The 19,760-nt window shown below is 41.7% G+C and overlaps 1 protein-coding gene across 5 annotated transcripts in view; it reads right to left on the minus strand.

Annotated features, from left to right (window-relative positions):
• Positions 1 to 19,760, minus strand: part of ST3GAL3 (ST3 beta-galactoside alpha-2,3-sialyltransferase 3) — a 239,927-nt gene that overhangs the window by 217,812 nt on the left and 2,355 nt on the right. For 3 of the 5 annotated variants that reach the window (XM_075181688.1, XM_075181689.1, XM_075181686.1), the window contains exon 1: positions 8,717 to 8,953. The exons of 1 other annotated variant lie outside the window; for it this stretch is intronic. The gene's annotated coding sequence lies outside the window, so the exon portion shown is untranslated. Of the gene's footprint in view, positions 1 to 8,716; positions 8,954 to 19,760 lie in introns of those variants that run through there. One more of the 5 variants, XM_075181690.1, reaches the window with a different exon arrangement.

The following is a 19,760-nucleotide window of genomic DNA, read 5'->3' on the forward strand; positions in this document are numbered from 1 at the left end:
TATTCTTGAAACTTGTTGATATAAAGAAACATAAAAATGATATTTCATGGGTTAATTCAGAAATACCTTTTGCGAGGAGTTGTTAACGGTATTAAATGGTCATACATATATTTGCCAGTATATTAAGGAGATTGTAACCCAAAAAGGAGAAAAGGAATATACTTTTACAATGATCTTAATTATTATTGAAAGCTCTACCTAAGCACTGGTGTAATGTATCAGAGGTGTAACCTGCTCTTTGTATACATCTGCAGCCGAGTCCTATTTATGGTAACTGTTCCAGACTGCGGGAGTGGGCTCATTCTCATTGAGCCATTAGCAGTTGATGCAACACCTATTATGTAATCTAATGTCCCGTGTGGTACCCTGTGGTCACGAGGATCCTGAGTACCCTACCCCCTTTTTTTAGGTGAGCTTTTATTGACAAATCGAGAGGATAAAATTGGGCCCAAACCAGTATCGTGCCAAGGGCCCAGTAAGGTGCCATTCAGGCTCTGGTTGGAAGGGACTGACCTAAGTCGTCACCAAAATACACCTGCAAGGACGTGATGGACCCCCACAGGGGGATCGAGAGTGCAGAATTTTCACAGGGCCTTTGTCAAATTAGCTTTGTAACCAAATCTTTATTGCGCTTACTATGGCTAACCTCATGACTTCTTGTGTCGTTGTGTATTAGAAGAATATCTTTTGAATCAATAGTGTTTTGTGCACAGCGCATTCTCATTCAACGGTCTTAAAGTTTGACTGTCAAAACGCTGAAAATGTCTCACACGAGAAAAATGCAGAGACGCAGCCCAGAGTAACGCCATCGCCCTGTTTATGCGCCGATACAACTTGTTATGGACGCACACATTAGCATGTGATTGCCGTTTAGGGGGCGGGCTAAATGACGCAACCGGCCAGGCTCCGCCCCCAACACGCCCACCTACCCCTGATCTCCCGGAGCACCTCTTGCCAAAGTTGGCAAGCATGCATTTATCTTGTGCATTCTATAAAATGATCGCTAGAATCTGATTGGTTGCTATGGGCAACATCTCCACCTTTACTTTTTAGAAGATATAATAAATCTACCCCTTGGGGTCTATGTAACTACTACATCAAGTTCAGGCAGATGGAGAAATGTCCATGAAAGGGTGACATGTCCTTTAAGACCTAACTTGGAAGAGTATTGGTTACAAGAAAGTCTCAAGTCTGCATCTGGAAACTTGGCTGCTGAATATTCGTCAGTCTGATTAGCATATTCATGCAGAGCCTAACACTAATTACAGCTGGAAATATTCTAATAAATAGAACGGGGCAAACACTCAAAATATCTCAGATACACTGAACCATGCAATGCTATCTAAGCTCCCACACTGTCCCCGGGGCTTCGATATCCAACCAGGGCTTCTGGCTACGTCTATGGATCACAATACTGGATGTGTCACATGAATTTAAAGGTGAAATATCTAACAGTAACTTGGAAAGGTGTCATGTGACTGATCTGCGTGTTAAAAGATTATTGCAATATCAGTTTGTGAGTAAATCAGTCAGGAAGTGCAGCACACAGAATGAAATGAGTTTAGAGCAGTGTCATGGAACAATAAACCTCTTTATGTCATATGAAGTGTATAACAACCTGTCGTTTATTGGTGAAATGTATCACAGCACAATTAGTAGTACTGGGTTACAGTAACACGACGAGACGCCAGCGTTATTACTGGAAAAAGTGTTATGGGAAGGACTTTGTAAACACCAAGTGGTCAATCATTAATCAGGGGATGTAAATGCTTTTGCATAGGAAGCAACAGAACTTTCGGTCAATACCTCGCACTGAGAAAACCCCCAACAAACCCCTGAAATATCCAGATAGGGACAATATGATATTAGTTGGCATGCGGACCATGACATTAGTAGCACAGATGAGTGTGAGTAACGTTATGGGGACTCACACACGGAGACGTCACGGGACGTACAAGGGTGTCAGACAGACGTGGGACAATTGGTTGATACATTGTAATGATTTATAATGTTGCTCAGTGTATGTTCCCATATAACGTGGACCCAGATACTGAGCAGCCCACAGGAAATCTGTCAGAAACAGTAAAACTCATTCTGCAAACTCTTTACTAACACACAACTCACACCTTGCGTTAGACGTTCTCCAGCCTCAGACAGTAATATCAGTGCATGTGACGTTATCTGGTACCTACAGCCATTCATTCTAAAATGAATGACAAAAGAGACACGTATGAAGCAGTGATGGACAAAATAATCCACATTCTGTATTAGAGAAATATCTGATCTCCAGCTTTCATTCAGCAGAAGCAGTCAGACTATTTCTGGCCTCTGAAGCTACAGGACAACGGCCTCAGAAGCCACGAGCATCAATCACTAGAAACAACGTTTTATCTCCGCACTCAATCCTTCCAGTAGAAGCAGCTATCAGCCAGAGTGATATATCTCTACAGGTATGTATTTACAGATCAACCAGTCACTGCAATCTGCATAACCCCAAACACTCCAGTCTGCTTCCTCTGTTATTATGGGGTCTATTTATGTGTGATCAGCCATAAACCCAGAGAACACAGCTGTTATCTCCAGAGAACGGCCATCACACAATCTATGAAGGGGTCAACGCAGGAGAAGTCAGAGATTTGTCCAGCATTAGCCCACTTCTCATGGGCTACTGCAGCCCCCATAGAACTCTTACATGTTAGTAATGGGGTCCACTGAAGCCGGCATGGCTTTGCCTGATCCTCTGCCAGGTCACATCCTATGCGCAAGCACAAATTTTAGATGTGTAGGTACAGTTCATATTTGGCATTCTCTGGCAGCCTAACACTACTGTCTACAGTAAAAACACATTACAGAGGCAGAGGGTCTTTGCCGAGGCCCCGTGAGTAGTCCCAACATAATAAAAAGCAGCGGTACTGTACTATGTATTGCTGCGATTTGCAGTGCAGAGTTTTGTGGCACCGAATTCTGAACAGAAATACAGCACGGTGGCTTAGTGGTAAGCACGGTGGCTCGGTGGTTAGCACTTCTGCCTCACAGCGCTGGGGTCATGAGTTTGATTCCCAAACGTGGCCTTATCTGTGTGGAGTTTGTATGTTCTTCCCGTGTTTGCATGGGTTTCCTCCGGGTGCTCCGGTTTCCTCCCGCACTCCAAAAACATACTGGTAGGTTAATTGGCTGCTAAAAAATTGACCCTAGTCTGTGTGTGTGTGTGTGTGTTATGGAATTTAGACTGTAAGCTCCAATGGGCCAGGGACTGATGTGAGTGAGTTCTCTGTACAGTGCTGCGGAATTAGTGATGCTATATAAATAGATGATGATGATGATGATGAATGTAACAAACATAAAACCCCTCACGTGAGGAGAATTAGGAAATCATTTTAAGACACTACTTAGTTATTGCCATATTTGAAAATGCTATTTGCACACCAAGCCTAACAGATAATAAATTACATTTAATGCTGGAATGTCCTCTCTGTTCCCCTGTCCCCCCCCCCCCCCCCGTCACACCTCCCCCCCCCCCCCCCCCCGTCACACCTCCCCATGGCTGCAGCTGGGAGTACTGACACATCCCACTCATTCAACGACAACCTTGGTACAGAAGACCGAGAGAAGTAAATACATTACTTTAAAGCTCCTTTCAAGAGGATGATGAGGCTAATTCCGTATTTTAATAAACTGTCGCAGAATATTACTTATTTGGGTTTTAGCGTTCCGCTCAGTTTGGTGGATCCCTCAACATTTCCCATAATGCTCCTTGGTTGACCCATTGCCTTTTTAAACAGGCCGGAGTGAGGAGATGTCCGGACCGCGACAGTCTACAAGCACAAGGTGGAACGTTGCATCCAAAGCCAAGTAAAAAATCTGTACTGGTGTAATCTAATAGAAGTCCACCCAAACCCGACACTGAGACAACCTCTCATCAGTGCATTAGTGATACACAAACTGGAAGTTAATCCAGCAATAAGTAACAGCAGGTAAAAGACTAAATCTAACTGCCTACTATGCGTAAATAAAATGCAGAAGTCTTAGTTACACACATTGGGCGTCATGTAGCGCTGGATGCAGGTCCATTTACGTAGTGCAAAATATGGATTTCACTACTGAGTATACACATAAAAAAAAGACTTATACTTGCATCTGTATGCAGAGTCAGTCACATCTTGCATGGTTATACGGCAACACAGGGTTAAAGACCAGTTACTATGAGAATAAACATATTGTTATTATGAATCTCAAGGACAGCTATGTATATATGTAGGAGAGCACAAGACATGTGTCCTATAACCATGGCAATTCACCTGCTCATTGAAATGACTACGATTGACAATTTAATTAAAAAATGAAATGACAACCCAGCAGGGCTCTAAATAACATATTAACCACCTTAACCAAGTCTTTTTTTCACACCATCCCAAGAAACTACACAACAATGCTGCTTCCTCAGTGTTTCATATCTAGAGGTAGACATGTCAACATTTTCATGGTACGAAGGTTTCTGCCTTCAAAATTAAAGGGCTCAGTCTAAATGACTGGGGGAATTTGCTCACAACGCGTTTCACATGGAAAACATTGTGATGAGACTGATGGGTAAATCGTGCTTGAATCCGGACCATTGATCCCAATGCCTGAAAGTCTTTTCTGTATAGACAAGCTGCAGCACAAACCACAGGTTAATAGTGATAGAAGAGATTTTAAAAAATAGAAAAAGAAGGACAATTTTTATAAAATAGAATAAATCTATTCTGAAAAATTCTTTGTTTAATTAAATAAAGCATTTTTTCACCATCTATCACTGCTGCAATCGTCCTCCTGAGATGGCGATTGCAATCAGTGTATTACAGCGGTACAGGTAGGGTGCAGGAGGAGGCTGGTAAAGTCGATCGCCGGTGCTACTTGGCAAATAGGAGAAGCCCATTTTCACCAGCTCTAGGCCTCTTCTCCCTATGTAAAAATAGATCTCTAAAGGAAAACGCTGGATAAATGTGTATTAATTTCCACCATTTGGGGCTTAGCCACAGATTAAGCTACCACTCGTCTGAACAAGCCCTAACTCATTATATACACAGACCCCTCTTATTTACAAACTGAGTTTACCTGGACTTAGTTAAGCATTTGAATTTAAAGGGGGCAATACCGATATTTATCCAAATCGATGGGGAGACTCGGGAGTAGTGAGGTAACCGCCAGGATCACTTGATCAGCTCACATCATCCTGTACGGTCAGGTACATGCCACCTCTGCAGTTTCCCGGATGTTTCCACTTAATAAAGTGATGTAGCTGGTGGGGGAGTCAATCCCTTTAACAGGGAGGCAAGTGATAGAGTAAAGTATATTTCTACATTAAATAGTCTCAAAATCACTTTCACAACGGACACCTTATTTTTCTCTGTTCATTCAAACAAGTGTTTTGGCTAGGTGGAGAGAAGTGCACCACCGGGCCCTATAGCCAAATTTGCCTAAGAACCCGACGATGCTGCTCTAGCACCCTGGGCTCTCAAAAGAGCGGAGCCTCTTCTGACCATGCGTGCATTTGGTGCATTAGTAGAATATTGTCCTGGCAATAGAGTTTCTGTTTATATCTATTTAAGTGCATACAATGTCCAAGGAACTTCCAGAAGGATTTTCATGGTCCTCAGGGACCGTATGTTCTCCCGAGAGTATCACAGGTGAAATAATTAGCACATGTGGATCTAGTATTTATAATTTAATAATTAATACACCTGTTCTAAGAACTGGAACTGTTGCTAAAGACTATGGGGAGTTGTAAGAATACAGATCACGCAGACAACCTGCTTCTATGTTACCTGTCTGCATGAGCAGCCGCTGTGATTCCCAGACGTAACCGGACCACTAACCTGATGTAATCTGACCCATGGAAAGCAGACTGGAGATGCTGCTGAAATGAGCTCAGACCGTCTCACTTTCTCCGAACCTGCTCTCAATTATCTGATGCAAAATGTTTGTTTTATGTCATTTAAGCAAATGAGTCCAGGTTAATTCAGTCAGCGCGATGACCAGACGCAGACCGACATCTCTGGGATATATGAGTGAGGTTTAACGCTTTTTGATACGCCGCTAAAGTTTCTGCAATAAAAGTTTCCAGGTAAACTGGCCACTTGTACAAGAGTTATAGTCTCCGCAGTAATAGTGAGGCTGTGGTCCTGCCAGTTTCCCTATGAAGCAGATATTACAGGAAAGTATGACTGTGTCTGACTATATGTCCTGTGACCAGTCTGTGACACATAAACAGGTGATATGTAAAACAATTAACCTGCATATAAGCAATTTCTATCCCTGTGCAATTATTTAAAAAAAATATATATATATATATTATTGTTCATGGGCCTGATGCAGAGCTGGTTGCAAAATCGGTGCAATTTGTGCTTTAAAAATTTGCAGGGAAAAAAAGCGCATCTACACCTATATGTCGTGCAGCTCAGATCTTCTGATCCGTAAATGCGTGTCTATGAGTAAAGTACGATTATGTAATTAAGCGAATCATCATACCGTTGATACGCCATCCATCATCATCTCCAAGATTAAGACAGGCTTTAAATGTATCTGTATATTTAAAAAAAAAAAGCCAGCATGGCACCCCCCTCCCCCCCCCCCTCAAAACAAAACCCTGCAATGTGGGGTCTCAATTGGATCAAAGTAGCTCAATGAGGCTCAACGCTGAACTAATACAGAGAAGCTCTGACCAATAAGAGCGGATCCACTCTGCGAGGAGCCGCAACGCTAATGACAGCTAAAGTCCACGGTGTCCTATAAGGGTTTGTTTATTTCTCTATTTTAAACATTACAAAGGTCCGTGCTGATAATCATCAGGGTCAAAAGTGAAAATTACATAATTACATATAACAAAAATAGTTTCAATGACCCCCAAATTGCAGCCAAAGAGTGTCTAAATTCAGGAAAATTAAAGATTCCAAGTAAAAGATTCTAGTATCAAAAATCAGTACAGTCCCTAAAAAGTAGAGAGAATTACTAATGGGAAAAATACAAAAAAAAAATGGAAAAAGGAAGAGAGGAAAGCTCAGAAATAATATCAGTATATAGGTATTTTTTGCAGAAAAGTAGTAGATGCTATGAAACATCTTTCACCATGTGTAGAAAGATTGATAACGGACATTATACCTGCATGATACAAACAGGAGAATAATCTATTAATAAGGGGGGGGAGTGGGAAAGGGTTGTCCTGTAATATATACATTCATAAGTCATAAATGGATTTCAATTATTAAGTAGAATAGAGATTAAATTGGACCTTTAGTATGAAGTAAACAGATGTAGCACCAGACACAGTAAATCAGTGTACAGGATAAAGCTGAATGTAGCAGGACAAAGTTCTGCAAACCTCAGAGTTTAACTAATCAGCAGAGAGATCACCAAAACGAAATTCAAATTATTAGCACAAAAAGAGGAGCATTGGAATCCAGGATGCAGCAAAGTTCCCCAATACCTTAAGTAACTGTGAGAACTATAGAGTAGAATCATCTTATATTTTATAGGCAAACTGATATGATTCGCTTACTGCATTGGCACTTAATCACTTTTTATCTTCTTGCAAAAGATTCCCTATGTATTGTCATATAATCTCATCTGCAATATATACTCACAGAAACACACAAGGACAGGATGGCGTCACTCAGGACATGTACTGTATACAATGTATCACAGGATAGGTACTATTTACAATGTATCAAATGACCTGCACTATATACCATGTATCAAAGGATATGTACTGTATACAATGTATCACATGACATGTACTGTATACAATGTATCACAGGACATGTACTATATACAATGTATCACAGGACATATACTATATACAATGTATCACAGGACACACACTATTACAATGTAACACAGGACTATACAGTGTATCGCTGGTCTATATACACTGTATTACAGGACTATATACACTGTATTACAGGGCTATATACACTGTATTACAGGGCTATATACACTGTATTACAGGGCTATATACACTGTATTACAGGACTATATACAATGTATCACAGGACTATATACAATGTATCACAGGACATGTACTATATATAATGTATCACAGGACATATACTATATACAATGTATCACAGGACACACACTATTACAATGTAACACAGGACTATACAGTGTATCGCTGGTCTATATACACTGTATTACAGGACTATATACACTGTATTACAGGGCTATATACACTGTATTACAGGGCTATATACACTGTATTACAGGACTATATACAATGTATCACAGGACTATATACACTGTATTACAGGACTATATACAATGTATCACAGGACTATATACAATGTATCACAGGACTATATACACTGTATTACAGGACTATATACAATGTATCACAGGACTATATACAATGTATCACAGGACTATATACACTGTATTACAGGACTATATACAATGTATCACATGACTATATACAATGTATCACAGCACTATATACACTGTATTACAGGACTATATACAATGTATCACAGCACTATATACACTGTATTACATGACTATACACAATGTATCACAGGACTATATACACTATATTACAGGACTATACACAATGTATCACAGGACCATATGACTCACACATGCTGTACATTTATACAGGAGATGCTGCAGAACCTCTTGGGAGCCGCTATGCGACAGCTGAGCCCCTGGTGCGGTTCTGCAGCAGCTGCGCCCCCCCCTCTAATACCTGTCGGCCTGGCAGGGTCAGACGGAGGGTCCCGGAGAGGCCTCCTCGCTCCTGGCTGAGCTGTGCTGCCGAGCCGTGCCCTGGCCGGGGGGCGCCATCATGTAGGGGGGGGGGGCGGCTGTCACCGGCCGGAGGGGACTGAGGGGGGTCTGTGTCCGGCCCTCCCAATAACACAGCGCCTGCAAGACCACCACACTGGCCGCCAATCAGCAGCCGGGGCACGGAGCGCAGCCACCAATGGCAGCAGCATGGCACAGGCTGGAGGGGCACCAATCAGAGGGGAGCAGAGACCACCAATGACGGCCTGCAGCAGAGGGCTGAGCACCAATCACACGGCCTGTAGGGGGGAGAGGAGGGGGCTCATCCTGACAAATCCTAACCCACAGACAGGACAATCCCAAATCATCTATCCTAATGTTCTCCTGTAGGGGCTACACCTGTCCTGCCAGCCCCTGGATGCCCTGCACCTCTGCCCACCTGTCCTGCCAGCCCCTGGATGATCTGCACCCCTGCCCACCAGCTATGCCCACCTGTCCTGCCAGCCCCTGGATACCCTGCACCCCTGCCCACCTGTCCTGCCAGCCCCTGGATGATCTGCACCCCTGCCCACCAGCTATGCCCACCTGTCCTGCCAGCCCCTTGATGCCCTGCACCCCAGCCCACCAGCTATATCCACCTGTCCTGCCAGCCCCTGGATACCCTGCACCCCTGCCCACCAGCTATGCCCACCTGTCCTGCCAACCCCTGGATGATCTGCACCCCTGCCCACCAGCTATGCCCACCTGTCCTGCCAGCCCCTAGATGCCCTGCACCTCTGCCCACTTGTCCTGCCAGCCCCTGGATGATCTGCACCCCTGCCCACCAGCTATGCCCACCTGTCCTGCCAGCCCCTGGATACCCTGCACCTCTGCCCACCTGTCCTGCCAGCCCCTGGATGATCTGCACCCCTGCCCACCAGCTATGCCCACCTGTCCTGCCAGCCCCTGGATACCCTGCACCTCTGCCCACCTGTCCTGCATGCCCCTGAATGCCCTGCACCCCTGCCCACCAGCTATGCCCACCTGTCCTGCCAGCCCCTGGATACTTTGCACCCCTGCCCACCAGCTATGCCCACCTGTCCTGCTAACCCCTGGATGCCCTGCACCCCTGCCCATTAGCTACGCCCACCTGTCCTGCTAACCCCTGGATGCCCTGCACCTCTGCCCACCAGCTATGCCAGAGAACAGCTCTCATCCTGCAATATCAGGGGAATGTGTCATACAGGCACTGCACATAGAGAACAACAGGACATATTATTATTATATATTTTTTCTATAGCGCCACCAATTCCACAGCGCTGTACAAAGTATATTTGTCACTCATATCAGTCCCTGCCCCATTGGAGCTTACAGTCTATATCCCCTAACACACACAGGCAGACTAGGGTTAATTTTGTCAGCAGCCAGTTAACCTACCGGTATGTTTTAGGAGTGTGGGAGGAAACTGGAGCACCCAGAGGAAACCCACACAAACTTTTCCTTATCTCTCTCCTAAAATACTGCACGTTTGGGGGACTTGAATACCACATGACAGTGAGAGGACATAGACTTTATTATATCCGTCGCTTGAATGTTTTATTACATTAGTAGAATTGTGCCTATGAATGTGTCTCCCACATAAGATGTGTCTGGAAGGCGCAGTAGGTTTCACATTAAAGTTATAGACCGATATCTCGATTTATAAATCCAGTACCTATGCGGGTTTAGGTGAGTATCAGCGAACACCCCATAAATGTTCTCTCCATACCTTAAAGCTCATTTACATAACTTGTCCTGCAAAGTAAAATCTTGTTTATTGGATATATTGTTGCAGTAGTCTGCGCCATTCATTAAGCAATGCCCCAATCTGCCGAGAAGATGCTAAATTTTGCACCTTTAGTAGATGCTGCCACCTTGAATCACTGATCTACCCATATACATGGACGTACACACACAAAAGTAAATACTGGGGGACACAATTTTGTAGTATCATAAATATCCATTACTGTGCAGATTCCCTCAATAACTAGAAGCACAGAGGGGCAGTTTGGCAATAAAGAGAGATAGGGGGATTTGGGCTTGAAAGAGCGAACCTTTATTGAGAGAGAGTTTGGGGGTACAGGCTATTTTTAGGACGTACCGATTTTATTGCAGAAAATGCATTGCTGTAGGACCATTACACCGAGTGCAGCACTGAAGCAAAAGTTATTGACAAACAAGTCCTTGTTCCCACTTGTGCACTTATATATCATGCGTTTTATGAAGTGTGTTATCTAGTTAATGATAACTTACAGTGAGCTATTGTTCTGCAGCACGGTGGAAATTTACAAGACATTCGTCATCATCCTCATCAACCTCAACAACATTTATTTCTATAGTGCCAGAAAATATGCAGCACTTTATAATTAGGATATTGAGACTGAGCATCTGACATTTGTCGAATCGCATCATTTAGGCTCCCTACAGGCAGGTTGCGGGAGAATTGTCTGCTCTCCCAGTAGTCCGGGAAACTGACCCAGAATTCTGGAGTCTCCTGGACATTACGGGAGAGTGGGCAAATATGGAATACTGTCGGAACTATGCACAAGTTCTGTGATCTTTTTAAATACACAACATACGTGCAAGTTGCGTTCAGAATTGAGGTAAAGTCTGCGCCATAGGACCAGATTTCTTATAAGCAATGACCAGAAGAAAACAGAAAAATCTGAATCACTCTATGACTGCACGACTACTATAAAACACTGAACATCTATTCTTCTGGGAGATGAAAGTCACAAGAGAAAATGTTTCTCAAGACATCTGTGAATATATTGTTCTGTTGGGAAAACAGGAAATGTCCAAAAAAATGTTATTGTCAGTTTTAAGGAGCTGACGGCAGTATCCTTTATGTTTTATCGCTGTAAAAATGGTGTATAAGAGTGCACTCATAGACAGTGGCGGAGTTAGTTCACACAACTTACCCTCGTGAACTTGTGTCTTCTTAGAAGATAGGGATACATGATATCTTGGGTTATCTGGGCAATTTCATATGTTTTAGTTCAGTATGGGATCAAAATCATTGAGCCCAATCATTATCAACCCTTACCGACAATATTACGATGAGCTAATGGCAACCAGTCTCCCTTAATTTGGCATATAATACGCTTTTTTACTTCTGCGCAAACGCACAAAGCGCTAATTCCGACACTAGTGGTTTCTGTGCCTGCTCAGTGTATTATACGTCAAACTCGCAATTTGCTTTTACTGAACATGAGCCACATGATATTTACTTCAAAAATACTATGAAATCAACACCTAAATCTTAAATTTTAGCAGAAACATATTAAGAAATATGACATTTCAGGGGTTTAAACTATCCCTACTTTAGTCTTCAGGAGGCAAATTTCTCAGGAAATCAGTAGACAGAGTCATTATGACACCAATCAATTATTTCCATCTTGTTCTCTTAAAGATAACGGCGATAACAGATACGGATATGAGATTGTGACTGAGCTAAGGACCAGCCATATATTGTTTTTTAGATATTTATTTAGCATAACACTGGCCTAACGCTGCATTGATCTAAATTGATATCTTTAAAAATTTATTGTACATAGTATTCCATTTTCTCTAGCATTACATATCGGAAATAATGATGTTTTTGTACTGTAAGCACATTCTGTACTGCCATCTGTAAGCTGCATTATAATTAATGTCCAGGTCACCACAACTCTGTCATCTTACATCAGTCTGTAACGTTGTATCTGGTGTTGTAATATTTATTATCCTGTCTGCTCTGAAATCGCTGAGTGCTGAATGGAAACTGTTTGTTGTTGTAGCTTCATCTTATTATTACTATTCATTATTAAAGCACCAACATTTCATCCAGTACAGAGATTACATATGAGGAGTAAAGACAGAGCTCACAATCTTTCTATAAATCTTTAGCACTGTATATTTTCAGTATTTCCGCTTGTATTGTGGTTTAGTAACGTGCACCAGTCACCTACACTCACTGGAAGCAGCCATTAATGCTGAATCATTATTCTTGACAATTCTTATATATTTTTCCACCAGACCATTTGCTTCCAGGAAGTTTGGAACATGTTGTACAATTCCCCAATTCATGGTGAAGTCACGTCACTCTTGTGATACATATTGATTGCCATTGTCTGTATGGAAACGTACCACATATACTGGGGTCTATGCATTAACATAATGTGGTGCCAGTAAATATTCGTTCCTACACATCGCAGTGATGCATATTAAAGCACCGCTGAATTGCACCATGTCGGGGGCCACTCTGGGAGCCCCGATGAAGTGGCCCCTCTGGTGCCAACTGGGTTTCCTGTCAGTGAATGGAGCAAGTGCTACGCAACTGCTACAGTGAGGGAGAGGTTTCGGCTGGATCCCATAGACCCACACAGGTAACGCCATTCTGAAATGGCGCCGTCACCATTTTGCGCAATGCACAGCTTTTCAATGCTTCATTCATAGCAGAACTGCGCAGTCCCCATATTAAGCGATGGGTACTGCGCTAAGTACCCGTCAATGGGTTATGGCAGGAGAAATCAAAGATTTCTTCTGCCTAAAACCTACATTTTGCTGTTTTCTCCATTTTAATTGCTGATCGTAGTTTAACGAATAGACCCTTCTATGTCTTCCCGGTATGGCATTGAGATGTGCTTTTTGTTTCTGCAGCTTGGCAATTGTGTACCTTCTAACTGTCCCGATTTAGCATGATCTGTTCCGAATTGAGGGCTTTGTCCCGCTGTCCATTCACAGGATGGAAAAGTTGTGATGTGTTGATGCGTGACTACGCCAAATTCTCAACCCAGTGCCGCCACAAAATTCTGACGCGTGCGCAATTGTCTCAATTCCCCGACTTAATAAGTTGCAATCTCAAAATACCTGCCGTATTAACCCACTATAATTGGGAAATTCTCATCATTCCAGTTGCACAGGTGTGATCCTAAAACTTGCCAAACCGGTTCTGAGGTTTCTCAAGGCATCAATGGTTCTTTGATGGTTCTCCTTGGATTTGCATGATATGTTTGTCTATAACTTCTCAATATCTTCTTTAATATGTGGCCAGAAATACTGTATTGTTGGCTCATCTCTCCGTCAACTCTGCTCCCAGGAGAACGTAATGTGTTATGTCAATATTTCACTGCAGAGTATGTATTATTATATAGCGACAGGTCTATTGTTCTATCCTTGTATATCTTAGCAATAACAAACTTCCTATCACTGCAATCTACCATTACATTGTCACTGGCCGTTTACTGTTTTTCTTGATGCATTCAATAAAAACAGTAATATTTGCACCAGACATATGTCAGGCGTACCAGAGTGTATAGTTACTCATCGCTGTATCGACTGTGACAGTGTTAGTTGTAAATACTAAAGTCACATTACCCTATTTGTACATAATATAATAATAATAATGATGTAATGAAGTGTCATATATACAGGAGAGAATATTGTCCTGATATTGATTTGTAATTTAATAATTTATTCATATATATTATAGAATTCTATATAAGCAAGTTGTATTTTAAACTGTGATTTAGAGTTGAGCATGAATTCATCCACCCTCCCAACTCTAAATCTGTCTGCATGCAGGGCCGGTGCTAGGGTCCATGGCGCCCTAGGCACACTGTCAAAATCGGCGCCCCCCGGCATGCCGCAGGCACACTTTAAAAATCGTTTACTTGTAAAGCGCCAACCTATTCCGCAGCGCAGAACCGTTTAAGACAATGCTCTGTAAAGAAAAGTATCACATACTTTATATAAATTATTGTCACTTACTCTAGAAATGTTCTCTAAATCCAGCTGATCTGGGCAGCTCCATCTCTACCTTTTTTAAAGTTGTAGTGATTTGTATAATGATCCCCTCACTTTACATGGCGCAGATTTATAAATGAAGGACGGCAAAACATATAGGAATGGTCATTCTGGGCCTGATTCATTAAGGAACGTAAATGACAATATGTTGCGTATAATGTGCACAATTACTTTGCACATGCTCATAAGCGGTCCATAAGCCACATAAAGCAGCAACATCCAATTCCTCTTCAAGTGCAAAGGATCCTTACTACAGTCTATGATTTCATGGGTAGAACGGGGAGGGGACTCAGTTATAATCTATTAATCTATTATTCGTAGATTATAATTTGACACTGCCACAAAGAGACAAAAATGACCCCCGTAAGTGTTAGAATGCAACATTAAGGTTACTAAGCAATAACTAATCCTAGACCTGGGAGTACCTTTATTGGCATTGTCATAGAAAAGTGCTCTCACTTTATAACACGCTTATCAACACCGCTCTCTCTGACCACCTTGTATATTTTGTGCACAAATGTATTACTTCAATGACATGTCACCCTCTTATTATAACGTCACCCTCGTCATGACACTAATTTTGGCGGTATAGAAAGATCAGTTTGCATAGTGTGGCCAGTCTATTGGAGGTGTGGTTGAAACAGATTACTGTAAACTCTCTGGATTGGATGTGTTCTTGACAAATAGGGTGTCGCCAAGTCTGTGCCAATTTTTAAATCGGGAATATACCTTACCCTTACGTTCTGACTTTGAATGGTCTTTCGGGTGATTTTGTAAACTAGTGTGGGGTCCACCCTGCATGACCCCTCCCGCTTGCAGAATAATTGTCCTTTCAATCTTTGACTTTAGCTGACTAGTGACACAATGTGACTCTGCTGCCTTGATTGGGAACGAGAACATAATCGTCACCCTTTGTAAGGCTCCACAAACTGCGCAGTGACGAAAAGTCGGAGTAACAAACCGCACATAACAACAAAATAAGCACATAACGAGGTTGAAGAAGAAGGTGCAGGTGTGAGATAGAGGGTCCTGATCGTGAGAGCTTACACTCTAATTATCACAGAGCATTGTGCATAGAAAGAGTCTAATAGGGCACCAAACAATAGCATTCAATAATAAAAATAAAACAGAGCCTTGAACTATAAATAACTCTGGCGGCCGAGAACCTTGACCATGTAACTTCTATCTCTTCCTGGAAAAATGTCCTCAAGGATTTTTCGAGGAATATAATATTTTGTGTTGATCCAAAAAAAAAATGTTTTGTCTATTTTCTTCCAAGCCCTGACGCATATAATGAACAGAGGAAACGTACAAATACAACACATACGTTAGAAAATACAGATTGGTGATGATTAAGGTGTAGTCATACCCATGTCGTGTTTCCCTCTCCCCTATTCTTTCTCGTACCCCCTTATTACTCTAAAATCAATAAATAATAAGAATAACTAACTAAGTTAAAAAGTAAAACAGAAGAAAACAAAAGCTGGTAGCTTCACGTTACCCCCTACCATACTTTTGGCAAACTGTGTCACTCCTCCTAACATCACAAATACCCTCCAAACTAACCCTTCTTATACAAGTCTGCAACCTGTTTATTGTTAGGCTGCTCCTGGAGATTTTGGAATTCAGATCATCGTCATCATCAACATTTATTTATATAGCACTAGCAGATTCTGTAGCGCTTTACAATTGGGAACAAACAGTAATAAAACAATACTGGGTAATACATACATACAGAGAGGTAAGAGGGCCCTGCTCACAATCTATAGGACAATGGTTTGATACACAAGGGTAAGTGCTACATCATATTGAATATTTGTCCAGCTAGAATGCAAAGCTTACAAAGTATTGAGTGGGCTGTGTGATCAGTCACACAACTATGTTGGTCAGAAGGTTGTTGTCTTGTGTTCGCTGTGTAGAGGGTGGCAATAGGGTAACCTAGGGAGGGTAGGAGGGTGGTAGAGGAATATTATAAACTTGCCTGAAGAGGTAGAAGAATATTATAAGCTTGTCTGAAGAGGTGGGTTTTCAGAGAATGCTTGAAGGTTTGAAGACCAGAGGAAAGTCTTATTGTACGGGGGAGGGAATTCCACAAAGTAAGGGCAGCCCGAAAAAAGTCCTGTAACCGAGAATGGGAGGATGTGATGAGAGTGGAAGAGAGACGCAGATCTTGTGTAGAGCGGAAGTGACAAGTTGGTAGATTTTGTGAGACAAGTGAGGAGATGTATGTCGGTGCAGTTTTGTTGATGGCTTTGTAGGTTAGACCACTGGGATGGGACAGACACAAACCTCACCTGTTTTTCCCCATTGACACAAAAGGATATTTTGAAGTTCGTCTATGTGTTGGTAACACATGGACACTAAGTTTACAACAATTTGTTTACACCACATCCATTATTGTTATGTAAAGTCTCAGGGTTTTGTTTTGGATTGTTTCATTCTATAAAGAGAGATTATAAAAAGAGTGTTGGGGAAACTAAGAAAGAGAACAAAAATATTTGGAATGTGAAAGAAGAACTCCAGCTAAACTTTTTTTTTTTGTTCTTTAAAGGAAAACAGTGTGGTTCCCATTTCTGGGACTCATTGAGAGTTCACCAGTGAGTCGAGCCTTGGAGAACTGACTGTAACCAGCCGGGGTAAGGACAAGCACCATGGGAACTGCGGTGTTCCCAGACTCTGAGGTTATTACAGGTGAGGGCTGGATGTATAGCAAAAGATCAGGGGAAGTTTACCAGGTTCTCTGGTGTTGTTTTATTGCCTTGCTAAGTACATAGAGAGCCGGCTGGATTTAATTCTCTCTTCCAGGCGATTGAGGTCACAGGGAAACTCTGGTACTTATAGAATAACATGTAGGACCTGGTGACCTCTGTAAGGGCTGTGAGCACAGCATGGGGTAAGGAATCCTTATCTATGGGGAACAAAGGAGGGCAGCAGAGGCAGTAGACTTGGGTGCCAGGAGTTTTTGGGGCATAGATTAGTGCGCTCATTGGGCCTGAGTCATTAAGAAGAGCAAGGAAAAAAAGGAATAAATATGATCTGGAACAAACCATGTTACAATACAAGGGGTGCAAATTAGTTTATTATTTTGCACAATACTTGCTGCTTTTTCATGTAGCACACAAATACTTGATAGTTTATTTTTACACTGACATTTAAAGTTGATCTAGGACATGCCTTAATCCAACTATAAATCTGTCCTTACATTTTAATTTTACCTCCCCCTCTAATGCAACATGGTTTTGCCAAGGTGCAAAGTTACTCATTTTTTTGTTTTGCTCTCGTTAATGACTCAGGCCCAATGTCTCTCTTGTAGCATACTGTAGATTCTCTTGTCTTCCAAAAACTCTGATTAATTTTCAGTAAGAAAAAAAATTATCAAAGTCCTTATCTGATAAGATTCACCGGCTTTCTCCAGCGCTAGCTTCTCTGTGCAAGGCATGGGGATGCTTATTTCCAACTTATTTAATGATTGCAACAGTACTTGGCGCTAGCAGGCGATAGACAATGAAAACAATGCTTTATTAAATAGATGAAGCCTTTTTTCAACTGGGATATCTTTTAAAACAATTACTTTTTGTGTACTTTTTTTTGTCTCTTGTTGAAAACCCAGGTTTATTGGTTTACAGGTATAATAATTCAAGATGCCTATGCTCAGAAAAATCCTTAAAAAACATACCCCAAAAAATGCCCAATCCATTGCCCTCTGCTCATGTAAATATGAATTGTACATCGCTACAGAATTTGCTGTTGCCATATAAATAAATAATAATGATGATGATGATGAAGCAAGCAAAGTCACCCTCTATATTTTGTGCTTTTGTGCTGAGACAGATGAAGAAAATGTGCTCGTCCCAAACCGTCCATTATCCAGATGAATTTTGTGTGTTTTGGCACCACCTTAGCATACGCAAATGTAACCGCAATGATCACACAAATGCGGTTTTTGCGCTATGCCGCACATTTTCTTTAACATGTCATATATAACAATATCGGGTTTAAGTCATTAAGGAAAGCAAAGAAAAATAAAGGAGTAAATTTGATTCACGGCTAAACCATGTTGCATCGGAGGGGGAGGTAAATTTAAAATGTGGGGACAGATTTAGAGTTGGGATATGCCCTGGGTCAACCTTAAATTTCAGTATATAAATAAAACTATCAAGTATTTGTGTGCTACATGAAAAATAAACCAGCATTTAACTTATGTACAAAGTAATAAACTAATTTGCACCCCTTGCATTGTAACATGGTTTGTCCAGGAGCAAATTTACTCCTTTTCTTTGTTTTCCTTAATGAATCAGAACCAGAGTGCTCATCTCTGGTTAATGCAACTCGAGACGGAAATACTTCCTGACTTCCCCTTAATGTATATTTTCCTTGCTTGCGACCAACAGTCACATTGACATTTTTCCAACCTCAAAAATGTTGCGCCTCCACTGCTAATGAGTAACTAATTTAACCTTTGTCTGCAAAATGCCAAAATGGGTTAACTCTGGTTTCTACCCAGTGGTCTGTTTGTGGGATCTCAGTGTGTGTAAAGCTTTTCATTATGCAGAATGCTAAATTATAAATCTCACACAAAGTGTGTCAGAGATCAGATGCGGGGTCTCCTCACAAAGGGGGAGTGGGATTTTTAAACTCCCATAGACAGCTGCAAGGTCCTCTATTGTGTAAGTGACTAACAGGACAGCTGAGATCGCCCACCCACCAGAGGCGGAAGAAAGACAAGTGGAAGACCCCCACCTGCTCTGGGGAGGACAAGTAGGGGGGAGGAAGGGTTACACAGTTTCATTTCCCTCTCTTAACACAGCTGATATATTGCAAGGTCATCATTTACAGTATGCCAACCTTCTTCCACAGTGATGTACAAATCAGGTTTCACATAGAACAATCCTGGTCTCAAGAACTTACAATCTACGTGGTAGAAGTAACATATTATTTTTCGCCAAATTAGCTGCAACTGACTTCCCTATACCCAAAAAGGAAGGACAGTTAATTTTTATTTCATCAGATACACTTAAAATGATATTCCATCCATAAACATAAACACATCAGCAGACTTTTGGATACAAATTAACCTAAAATATAATAGGGTCATTTGCAAAATTGCAGAAATGCAATAAAATTGTATCTATTGTAAATCATGATTAGCATTAATCAGTTAATCAAGGCTTAGTCTAACAGGTTTGAATAGTTAGAGCAGA

Source organism: Mixophyes fleayi, chromosome 8, assembly GCF_038048845.1.
Source record: "Mixophyes fleayi isolate aMixFle1 chromosome 8, aMixFle1.hap1, whole genome shotgun sequence".
In the NCBI taxonomy this organism is placed as follows: Eukaryota; Metazoa; Chordata; class Amphibia; order Anura; family Limnodynastidae; genus Mixophyes; species Mixophyes fleayi.